This window comes from Chiloscyllium plagiosum, chromosome 5 (assembly GCF_004010195.1).
Source record: "Chiloscyllium plagiosum isolate BGI_BamShark_2017 chromosome 5, ASM401019v2, whole genome shotgun sequence".
Classification (NCBI taxonomy): Eukaryota; Metazoa; Chordata; class Chondrichthyes; order Orectolobiformes; family Hemiscylliidae; genus Chiloscyllium; species Chiloscyllium plagiosum.
The window spans coordinates 71,087,742-71,096,250 of record NC_057714.1 but is presented as its reverse complement, the minus strand read 5'-3'; the positions used below and the strand labels follow the sequence as shown (position 1 = coordinate 71,096,250).

At 37.9% G+C, this 8,509-nt stretch overlaps 1 long non-coding RNA gene across 1 annotated transcript; it reads right to left on the bottom strand.

Annotated features, from left to right (window-relative positions):
* Positions 1-830: 830 nt before the first annotated feature.
* Positions 831-8,104, bottom strand: LOC122549982. The gene is made up of 2 exons (XR_006311715.1): positions 7,506-8,104; positions 831-970 (listed from the first exon to the last, which is right to left on the bottom strand). It is a non-coding gene; the product is annotated as an uncharacterized LOC122549982 (long non-coding RNA).
* Between the last annotated feature and the right edge of the window lie 405 nt (positions 8,105-8,509).

Below are 8,509 nucleotides of genomic sequence, written 5' to 3'. Positions count from 1 at the left end.
CTCATAGTCAGAAGGTCATCAGTTCTAATTCCAATGCATCTGGCATTGCTAAGCCTGGTTCCATTTACTCTTCATACATAGTAAACAACTGTCAACTTTAACTAATGATCACAAATGACCTGGAAATTATGGCTTCCAAAATAAAACAATTTGCAACATTAATTTGCAGATTACTTAAACTTCTGCAACAATAAGTGTTGACGATGTAGCTGAACGTACTGAGGGAATTATTGTGGTGAAATTTTGATAAAGTTGCAATACTTATTTGCAATATTACAAAACTACATAATCTGCACGTCAAACACAGAATGAAGAAAGAGGTTTGTGTTTTATAACATAAACCAGCTGAGGATGAATTTATTTGCTATGGGCTTGTGCTGATTGGAATGCCACTCTGACTGATATGAATGCTCAAATTGCAAATGCATGATTCTTTTTCCTGCTTAACCCACTATTTTCTATTTTCAAAAAAAACCCTTTGTTGAGTCTGAATGACCATTGTTTTGCACTTTCTTCATCATATTCATGTTATAAGGATTTCAAGTGTTAGCTATTGATGCTCAACAGTGACTTTTTTCAACAACGAAATATTTTATTATTAAAGAATTACAAGATGTTTTCTTTACAACAGATTTGTAAACCAAATTTAGTAGGGAATAATGACAGATCCAGTTTCTGGTTCTCTCTGTCATTCCACTTGCAGTTGTAATGACAGAGTTTATTTTTAAAATGCATTTATCTGTTCCATAGCATGTTTCCTTCCAAACTGCTGTGCAGAAGTATAAACTTGCATGGTAGTTGAAGTATGAATTTATTTCTACATTGCAGCCTTTTTATTTTCCACCACGAGACAGTATTACTCTTCTGATTCCAATCCCAGCTTAGGGATATCTCAGTTTGCATACAGGGTAAAGCTTTCATTCTCAGTGCGTCTTGTTATTTTCTTGTTAACTTCAGGAAAGTATTTCTGCTAAAAGAATGTAACATTTCTTACACATACAGTTTTTCTACAAAACTAATTGAGAAATACTTTGTCAATCTATGATAAAATGTGGACAATTTAATGTTTCAGGCCAATAAGTGATATGAATTAGACTGGAAGAGTTTTAAATTATCAAGTTCTCAGAACCAACAGAGGTAACAGACCTCTCAATATAGGTGAATTCACCATAAATACTGCTTTCTTCATGTTTAGCCTTTGTCTCATTATCCATCACTGATATCAGTAAACATTTTCCTGTTTACAGCATGAACCATGTGATAATAAGGCCATTTAACCAGTTGCTATGAAGTGCACGCTCAGTCAAATTGACTGTGGGTACTTTATTTCCATCTTCCAACCTCTTTCATATGGGAATATGTTCTCTCAGTTTACTTTTCTCTTTGGAAATACATACTAAGAAAATTTCCAAACTCATAAACACTTCTTTCCACTCTGTGATGAAGGTGACAAATAGACCTCCATATCATTCTATGATACCATCTCGCAAACCATCCCACTGCATCATATCACAAATCCTCCCTTTTAAGTGCTGATAAAATGCTCTGTTCTTTTCTCAGTTATGTATGAAAGCAGGGGAAAGTACAAACAGGTTAGATATCTGCTTGGACTTCTCAATGTACTAACATGCCAATAAAATTGCATGTCCAGAATTAGGAAAAGCTCACTAATGCTCAATTTAAAGATTCAGAATTCTTCATTGCATTAATTTTTTTCTGGGTTGTTTTCGATATGTTACTTGCTGTTACTTGCTGTTACTTGCTTTGATATCAGGTGATGTAGGGTCAGGAAATTTGAAAAATAGCTCAGATGGGAAGGGAGAATGAGAAAATCCTCTTATCTGTTTAGTGAGTTAAGCAACTAGCTCAGTGGAGCAACAACAGAGTCTAAGAGATTACTTCACCAACAGGAACGTTGGGAAAAGTCTTAAACAGGGAAAGGTGCAGTTGCAATGACACAGAGTTTATTTTTAAAATGCTTTTATTAGCCAGATCTTCTCATGTCCTAGAGGTTTTGATTTTTAGGTTTTAGCATTAACTTATTTTTGTAGGTGCACATAAATATCTACTTACGTTGGCTGCAAGTTTCCTTTTGCAATATTTATACACATCTAAGTTAACTCTGGCTCCATTTGAGGTAAAAAGAAGGACACATATCAATTAAATGTACAATGTCATAACATATTGCCTAGTGAACATCATCTGGCTGTAAGTGGTTGGAAAAATTCTGTCCTTGTTTGTTCAGTAGTGATTTGAGAAAACTATTGATTTTTTTTGGTCTGTTCCACTTGTTATTAATTGTAAATAAATATTATTCAAACATGTGTTTTCATTTTAGAGTTTTTTTTTGGTAGTTGAAGAATATTCCCCTTTCAGTAGAAGCACTTTAACCTTAAAAACTATGGGAAAATTAAAATATCTTTGTCTCTTTCAGCCTTATGTGATCATGATACATGCACATCCAATTGGAAAGAAACGAAAAGCTGGAATTTATAAAGGACTTCATGGTATAAGGATGTAAGGGTTAATGCAGAGGAGTTTAGTAAGTAATGCCAAATATGATGATGTAACATGGACTTGGGTGGGGAAACAGTTTTGAGCCTCAAAGGAATAAGATCAAACATTAAGGTTTGTCTCATAGCAATGTACATCATATCAAAATAAATTGTGTCTGTTGCTATTAGGCACAGTGTCTTGGTTAAGACAAGAAACACTTTGTTCCTTAGACTGCCAAGTGATTTCCATATCATACTTGATTAAGCAGGCTCTGCTTAGATCCCTACCAATAAAGATTGCCAGCAAATCTTTATATAGTTATATCTTTCACCAAGCTGAGCTGCAGTAAGAATTCTTTAAGCAACAATGGTCCCAGCAGTGGTGTCACTTTGTCTTATTATTACATTGTAAATAGTGAAGGAAGTGGTGTGGGGTGGCATGGTAGCTCAGTGATTAGCACTGCTGCCTCACAGAACCAGGGACCAGGGAGCAATTCCACTCTTGGGTGACTGCCTGTGTGGAGTTTGCACCTTCTCCCCGTATGTGTGGGTTTCCTCCTGGCGCTTTGGTTTCCTTGCACAGTCCAAAGATGGATGGGCCATGTTAAATTGCTCTGTAGTGTCAAAGGGTGTGTAAACTATAGGAAAGATAGGGTAGGGCAATGGGTCTATGTGCGATGCTCTTCAGAGGTTTGGTGTGGACTTGTTGGGCTGAATGGTCTGTTTCCATTCTTTAGTGATTCGATACAAAAAAATTTCACATGCCACCTTAAGAAAGCAGTGTTCGTGAGCTGTGAAGGTCACCCACTAGTCAGCCTGTGCTGTGGGTAAATTACTCTCATTCTGATTAGAAGCCAGCTAGGAAACAGAACAATGAAAAGGACTCTCTCACTCTGATGCTGCTACCAACCATCACCGAAATGAAAAAGACAAATTGACCGTTCAATGACCAACACTCCACTATCTAGTCTTCATGAATTACCCAGAGACTGACACACTTAAAACTTTTATTTTTGTTTTTGGATTCAGTTCTCCTTTCTAATCTGTGTGTTTATGTCACTTTATTCTTTCTTCTCACATTCAGTGACTAACAAATTCACTGTTTTGTTAACTCAAGAAAGTCTGGTTAAATTGGTTCCTTTTAAAACGTAAAGTGATTTAGTCTGAGAGAAAGGTGTCCAAAAGGAAGGGAATCTTTTCTAAATAAACCTTGTGACAAACCAAAGTAGCAAGTGAATAAAGAAGAGGAGCCTGTACCTGCCTGCTTTCCTGTGAGAATGACAATTTTAGGTATCCTGGTATCCTCTCTGAAACTAATAATTTGAGGAACCTGTCCCACAGTGTGCTTGTTAGATTATTATATGCATTATTTATTTTTCCAATATCTAGGATCCACCTGATATAAATACTCGTGACAGGTGCACAGTGATCAAGCTACCTACAGAGCACATCAAAAAGAAGTGTGGTTAAGACAGATTCTGGGGATTTCTTTGCAACATTCCAGACTTCAATGACACTCTGGATCATCAAGTTTCATTTAAATTTATGAGTGTTTCCAAATTAGACTCTTTGGAAGACCTAGGTTCAGAACTCCTTCAAACATTACTCCATCACAGACAACCTGGGTGGCTGCACAAGTTCTGCTAGTCCATAAGATCCTAAAACTACAACATACAGGAGCATTCTACAGAAGTAGGCCATTCAGCCTATCGTGTCTGCTCTGTCATTCAATGAGACACATCTAATAATCCTCAGCTCCACTTTCTGCCTTTTCCCTCTAATCCTTGATTCACTTATTGATTAAAAATCTGTTTATCTCAGACTTGGATACATTTAATGACTCAGCGTCTACACCTCAGCAGTAATGACTTCCACAGATACACAGTTTTCTGAGGGAAGAAATTCAGCTGCATCCATGTCTTAAATGGGTGATTCTTTATCTTAGATTTTGCCTTCTGGTCTTAGATTATCCCAAATTGGGGTCTACATTTCTTTTTTGGGACTATGCTCCGATAGAATGTCAGAACTCTAATCCAGTGCTTAATCAAAGGCATTTCTCCAGCTTTTTTCTTCACCAACCTGTTTTTAATTTCCTGAGCTCAAACTTGCTCCAATTGCACTAAGTATTACTGTTGTGAGCTTTCCACTTCATTCTGTGCTGCACAGAACTATCAATGGTAAACATTGACACCCCATAGGTTTCAGGATGTTCCTGGAGACCTGACTCCAAAACATAGCTGGTTACTAACTCCTAGAACTTCACCTTGACTTCTAGCAGCACAGACACATCCAGCTGTTCTTAGCTTCCTTTCAGTCCTCTAATATATAGACCCTGTGCAGTTCAGTTGCCTTTTCAGTAGCCCAGTCCTCTTAACATAGAATTCTAGAATCCCGACAGCGTGGAAAGAAGCCATTTGGCCCATCAAGCCTGCACCAATCCTTCACAGAGCATCCCACCCAGACCCCTTATATATAGACCCCTAACACCACATTTACCTTGACTGATCCACTAGCCTGCACATCCCTTGTCACGACGGACAATTTAGCATAGCCGATCCACCTAACCTGCACATCTTTGGACTGGGGGAGGAAACCTGGCAGAAACCCATGCAGACATGGGGAGAACTTGTGAACTCCACACAGATAGACACACAGACAGCTGGAATCAAACCCAGGTCCCTGATCTTGTGAGGCAGCAGTGCTAACCACTGAGTCATCATAATGCCCGTTACGCATGGAACTTGCGAAGTTGGTACTGTCTTTGGAGCAAAAAAGGCTGAGAGGAGATTTGATGAAAGTTTTAAAAATTAAGTGTGGGTTGGAAAGAGGAGATAAGGAGAAGTTTTTTTTCCAGATAGTTAAAGAAAACATATGATAGGACTTAAATTAGTATGCAAATGAGGCAAGATTGATGGGCAAAAAAATGTTTTCGTACAGTAGATAGCTAATGGACGAAATGTAATGCCTGGCAATCTGGTAGAGATAGTTTCAATGAAAACATTCAACAGGGCACTGGATGATCATTTGGATAGAAATGGTACGTAAGGATATAGGGAAAAGGCAGGAGATTGGCACTCTGTAATAGATGACCTCTATGAATAGAATGGCCTCTTTCTGCTCCATAACACTTCAACTATTTCAAATGACCAAGTGAACATGTTGTAAAGTCGCCCCACCTAATAACACAAGTCAATTATAATAACTCCTTGGAACTGAATATGGCCTGCATGATATAATGTTGGCAGTGTGTTGACTCTAACACAAATTACATGCACCATGAAGTAATGGATTCCTTTATGCTTTTCTAACAAATGGTAACTCTGCCATCAGTGTGTATAAAGAGAGAAGTTAAGTAAATGTTGCAGAAAGCAAGTAAAACATAATCAAAATATCCTAACTGTTTTTTCTTTTATTAATGTTGAATCAGTTTTTAAAGGTTTTCAGCATTTTCTTGACCTTTATTTTCAATGTCCAGTATTCATCAGAACTAAACCCTAAAGGAGAGCTGCCAAATGTGAGGTTATCCATTTCAGATCGAGAAAGGATAGGTCAGGGTATTTTTTAGAAGGCACTTAGTTAAAAATGATGGATATCCAATAAGATTTAGGGATTCTGGTGCATAGCTCTTTAAAATACCATGAACAGATGCAGAAAATAGTCAAGACGACTAAATAGAATGCAGGACTTAATAAAGCTAGTGCTTCCAATTAAACCTGTTGGACTATAACCTGGTATTGTGAGATTTTGGACTTGGAGTGGAGATGTTATGCTGCAGTTATACAAAGTTAGACCCCACTTAGAGTACTGTGAGCAGATCTGGGCACCACAGCTTAGGAAGGATGTTTTGATTCTGGAGAGAGTTCAACATAGGTGTACAAGGATGATATCTAGCCTCAGTGGTTAGGTTATAAGGAGAGATGAGACAAATTAGACCTTTATTCTCTCCAATTTAGATCGTTAAAGGGTGATCTAATCAAGGTCTTCAGGATATTCACAAGGAAAGTCAAGGTAGATAAAGATAAACTATTTCCACAGGTTAAAGATTAGGGGGCACAGATTAAGAATGAGGGCCAGGCCATTCAGAAGAGATGTTAGAAAGCCCTTCTAAATGCAAACAGTAATGGAGGTTTGGAACTCTCTTCCTCAAATGGCAGTTGATGCTAATTCAACTGTTAAATTTAAATTTAAAATAGACAAATTTTTATTAAGCAAAGGTATCAAGGGATATGGGCCTAAGGCAAGTACATGGAGTTAGGCCACAAATCAGCCATGTTCATATTGAGAGACTGAGTGGCCTACTCCTGTTTCTATGTTCCTATGTACATCTTCACTGGTAACCCAAAACTTAACAACTGCTGGTGCAATGTTATGCATTTTAGTTTGTACAAGATTCTAATTCATTGCAGAAAATTGAAATTGTGGTAATTTTCAAAGTAATGCCTTGGATTTCCCATTGCCAGTTAATTGTTGCAGAAGTGTCGATGGGAGTTGCCCAGGGAATTAAAGATTCCACTGGGTGATTCCCTTTACACCTGGAATCCTCCAAAAGTATTGATTTAAATTGGACGTTTAAAAACCTAGTCTAATTCGTAAGTGACCATTCAATTGACCCCCAATTTATCTCACACACCTCAAACTACACCTCACCCCAGATCCCTAACATCTCCCACAACCTAACCGTCCCCTTGTTCGACATGCTGCTTGATCCTAGTAATCCCTGACCTCATTTATCAACCCCTCCAGGCCTTCCTCATCATCACTGATATATACAATTATATTAAGGGCAAAAGAGTAACTATGGAGAGAATAGGATTCCTTAAAGATCAACAAGGCCTTCTATGTATTGAACCACAGGAGATGGCTGTGATATGAAATAAATATTTTACATCAGTATTTACATTCCCTGTCCCCCTGCTGCTGGATCCTATTCTCACCCTTTCAGTACTCAACACTAATCAATTTCAATATCTGCCATCCACCTTGACCTATCCAAAATCTTCCATTACTTACCTGCCCTCCTTGCAAAGTGGCCGTCTGTGATTTTGGCCTTTTATATTTCAGAATACAGAAGCTGACTGCTGTGAAAAAGAGGACATGGTTTGCCTTTCTTGGACAGCTCTTCATAAGAAGGTAACTTGCAGATTGAAAGCACGATGCTGCATTTCTGAAGGGTCTGCAATCAGAACCTCCTGACAAAAGCACAGAACTCTTCAAAAAAAAGGAGCAGTGTGGTACTGTGCCTAAGACCGCCGCTCCTCAGAAAACCCGGTCCACCATGCACAACATGCTGTAATGAAGCATTGTTGATATACTCCTAAGTACCATTGGTCCATTGAGTCCCTTGTGTTTCATAGCATTTTATGAATCATGATGCTTCTGCACCATTGAATCAAACAGAACAGCCACTGACAGAGTTGAAAGCCATTGAAGAACCAGAACTGCCAGGTGATGAGAAGCTTTCCATTGAGAATATCGAACACTTCTTTGTAGAAAGCACTGAAGTTGAAAAGGAAAGGAGAAATAATTTTCCAAGAAATATTTCTATAATACCTCTTCCGGCAAAAATCAAAAAATATCACTAAGTTCCTTAAAGAAGGTGTTTCATTTTATGAGGGGGCGGAAGAGTAGGGAATGTCTGAGATTACTTGTAACTGCTGAAAACAGTTTCAGCTGTTACCATGGTGACAATCTGTTCATGATGTTGCTTACAAGTCTTAAGTCTGAACTGCTCTGTCAAATCAGATATATATGAATCCAATGTAAATTTACAGTAAATGTTTTTATTACTATGAAAGGTAAAATCTTCAACTAACGATTTTAGTGGATTAAATGCAGATAGTCAAAAAATGTTTGTAACTTTCATCCCTAGATAATGTCAAAACTGTCAATTGACCTGATGTCACTGGTGTTATGACAATTGATGCTTATGTAAGTTGTCAATGCTGGGTGACAAAGCAAAGAATGTCATCACAGACTCTTTATCAAACAAACTTTTCACGTCTTCTGACATACAA